Raw genomic sequence first — 3,876 nt, 5'->3', positions numbered from 1 at the left:
CCTGTGTGTTTGTATTTGTGTGAAAAGTCCTGAGTTGTGGGTCCATTTTCCTAGATGAGGTGATGTGGGCCTGGCATAATGGAGGGGGGTGTGTTGAGAGAAGTGAAATTCAGGTCCTCTTGTCCAGTGAGGTCTAGACAGGTGCAAGGGCTCAAATAGTCTTCAGCACTAATCCCCAGACTCTGGAATGCAATCATGGGTCCAGGAAAGACCTTGGAAAAACCAAAATAGCAATTGCCGCACTGCCCTGGGGGCTGGAGGGGGCTGCCTTCTATGCAGGCTCTGCTTCTGCCCAGCCCTTTCCCTGCTCTGGGCTCTGAGCTCCGGTCTGTATGTACTCTAAGGGTGATGTCGTTTTCATTTCCCAGGACGAGCCCTGTCAGGAAATGGCCACCAGGGGGCACATCATCAGGTTCCCAGCCCAGGGGACTGTGCTGTTTTGCAGGATCGTTCCTTTAGCAGCTGATGAAATTCCCAGAAAGGAAAAAAATGCACCAGCCTCTCCTGACGGCACTTTAACCACACTGGGGGATGCATGTGCCAAGCTCCTCTTCACTATCTGTCCTGAGTGAAGATCTTTTGGAGGAGGGCAAAGACCTCCAAAATAAGCATCTGAATTACTGAGTTCTGGGATTCGGGCGTTGGCAGACCTTTTAGATACCACTGGGTTCAACCCCCTTGTTGCTCAGGTGAGGAAGTTGAGGTCTGTCCTAGGTAGCCAATGACAGTGTAGCCCAGAGCTCTGTCCTCTGGGCTGAGACCAAGGTGCCGTCAGCCCACTTGGCGGAACCCACAAAGAATAAAAAGGGATCTTGGCCCATGAAGGATGCCCTTTCTGTGCCAGGAGGGCTGGGTGCCAGTTCAGGCTGATGAATTGCCTTCCTTTTTCTTGGACTCTAATCCCCTGTGGGGTCAGGTAGCAGAAGTGCTGCCTGACAGCTGCCCAGCATCCTTGGGCAGTGCCAGCGGAGGAGTGAAGGGGCTCAGAGAGAAGGGGCCCACCTGAGTGCGCCTGGCTCTGCTGAGTCAGCTCTAAGACATCCCCGGATCGAATGTGCAGGGCAAAACCTATTAAGTTCACTGAAGAGCACGACGGAGAGTATCTGTGACCTGGGGTGAAAAAGTACTTCTTAAACAAAACGTCATAGGCACGACCCTTAAGGCAAAATGATTGATGAATCTGATGACATACAAATAAGGATGTCATGGGCAAAGTTAAAAGGATGAGAGAAGATATTTACAATGTCTGAAACCAGTAAGGGATCAATATACAAGCACTTCCTTAAATCAGCAAGAAAGATGAGCAACTTCAATAGAAAAATGAGCAATTTGCAGAAGAGAAAACCCAGAAAGCTAATAAGCATATGAAGATGTTTACAATCATCAGGAATACAGAGAAATACATATTAAAACAACCATAAGACATCACTTTACGCCTGTGAGTTTGGCAAAATTTAGAAACCTGGATGGGAGTATTGGCGCGAGTATGGGTATCTAGGACTTCGTGTACAGCGAATCTGAACAGCAGTGCTACTGTTATAAGCTGAACTGTGTTCTCCCCAAAGTCATATGTCGAAGTCCTAACCCCCAGTACCTCAAAACGTGACTGTATTTGGAGACAGGGTCTTTAAAGAGGTAATTAAGGTTAAAAAAATTAGAGGTCATATGGGTGGGCCCAAATCCAATATGACTGGTGTCCTTATAAGAAGAGATTAGGACACAGACCCATACAGAGGGGAGACCATGGGAAAGTCCAGGGAGAAGGTGGCCGTCTGCAGGCCAAGAAGAAACCAGCCCCACTGACACCTTGATCTCCAACTGCTAGCCTTCAGAAATGTGAGAAAATAAATCTCTGTTCTTTCATCCACCCGGCCTGTGGCACTTTGTTCTGGTGGCCCTAGCAAACTAATACAGCTGCCTACCCAAATTTAGTGTACACATACCTTAGGATGTGGAAACTTCACTTCTGGTTCTATGTCCCTGGGAAATTCTTACACAGATCCTTAAGGAGTCACGTATGAAGAGAAATGTTTACTGAAGCATTATGTGTGTTGGCAGAAAGCAATCTGCGTGTCTATCGTGGACAGATAAAGCGTGTAGGCTCACCACGGAGCAGCAGACAGGAGGCAGAAGTACCAGATTTAGATGTAGTCTCATGGATGCATCTTCAAAACATAGAACTGAGTGAAAAATAACATTTATACGATTAGAGACATATGTGCACAAAATGATCTAATATTTCCTAAGAATGTACTCCAAAAGATACGTGTCAAATTCATTTGCATGGTTGCCTACGAGGGGCCAGGAGTTTGCGAGTTACGTATAGAGATAATAAGGAATTTTTTAAAAAAAAGGAGGGCTAGCTAAAGTCAGCAGTCAGGTCTGAGAGCCCTGGGAGAACCAGGGGGCCCGCGTTGCTCCTGGAGAGCTTTCCCAGGGTGCCCAGCCCTGACTGGACTTGACGAGGCCGACAGGGCCTGCCCCTGGGGCCTCCAAAGCCCCGCGAGCTGCCTGAGTGTTTCGGCCTCCAGAGCTTCTTCAGTGGGCGACAGGGGTGGGGGGAACTCGAGCCGAGCCCAGGGGCTGTAATGGGCAGGGAGGGTTTCTGGGACCCAGGGGGGCAGGGGCGGAGGGGAGAAAGCAGGGAGGAGGGGGCTCCAGAGGGGGAATGCAGGCGGGTGGGAGCTGACTCTGGCCACCGGGACTCCTTCTCAGATTCAGGCCGTCTCACCAGTAGTTTCCTGACAGAGACTCTCTCCCACATGAGGCACTCAGCTGAAAGGCTCTCACTCGGACAAAGAGCACACAGCTGCAGGGGGACAGAGGTGCACCCAAGGCAAGGCCTTCCTCCCACCCCAAAAAATAGCCTGTTCTGGCCACGGAGCCAGCAGTGTGAGCCCGTGCAAGTGAAGCAGGAGGGGCCTGGGGCTGGGAGGCGTGAAGGTGACCAGGACCACGACTGCCCTGAGGGGTGGTTGCAGGCACATTTTCTGAGGCTGCAGGGATGAGAGCAAGGGCCATAAGCAAGGAACACAGGGCCAGAATGAGGATGCACTTTCTCACAGAGCTGTCCAACAGCGCTTGGAGAGGTCTCCAGCACTCCACCATGAAGGTGCGCAAGCAGATGTGAGACGAATCAGATGGGACCTTGGAACATGCTGTCCCCATCTCAAAGACATCGTCTTGTCCGGGATGCTGGTGTCCGCGGGGACATCTGCCTATCTCCCGGAGTGCCTCCTGTTGTGTCCATCCCACGGGGTGAGCCAGACGCCAGTTGCAGGAAACAGCCTGTGCCAGCTCCCATTTGAAGAGCAAATATTAGTCTTTTCAAGAGCTGCCTGTTCTCTGTCACTTGGCACGGAGGACACTGAACCGGGGGTGGGTGGGGGGGTGCCTCTTGGCCCCCATGCCCAGATGGAGTCTCTGGACCTGGGTCACTGCCACAATGTAGCCCCAAGGAACAGCCCTCCCCATGTCCAGGCAGGTATCCCCTCCTGGTGAGTGTGCGATCAGTGGGCACTCGAGCCCCTACCTAGGGGTGGCTTGGATGGCACCGAGGCCCCAAGTCCCAGTACATGGCTCTCACGTACTGTCCGGGCTGCTGCTGCAGAGGCAGGGGACTGGACGTTTTGACCTAGACCTCAAGGTCTCTGGGCCCCAGTTCTGACATATATATGGTTTTAAAACCGTCTGATTACCAGGAAAGGGGAATGACCTGTTGCTGCCCCACTATCTCCCTTTGGGGAGACCTCTTCCAACTACTCCAACCAACAGAGTGCCCCTTAGCCAAGCCTCGCTTCTTGCCTTGTTTCTTCTGTAATTTTCCTCATTTATTATCGACTCCTCCATTAGAGGCTTAGCTGCGTGAGCGCAGGG

This window comes from Balaenoptera borealis (assembly GCF_965194805.1).
Source record: "Balaenoptera borealis genome assembly, chromosome: 12".
In the NCBI taxonomy this organism is placed as follows: domain Eukaryota; kingdom Metazoa; phylum Chordata; class Mammalia; order Artiodactyla; family Balaenopteridae; genus Balaenoptera; species Balaenoptera borealis.
The sequence above is the reverse complement of the archived record's forward strand: the minus strand, read 5'-3'. Positions refer to the sequence as shown.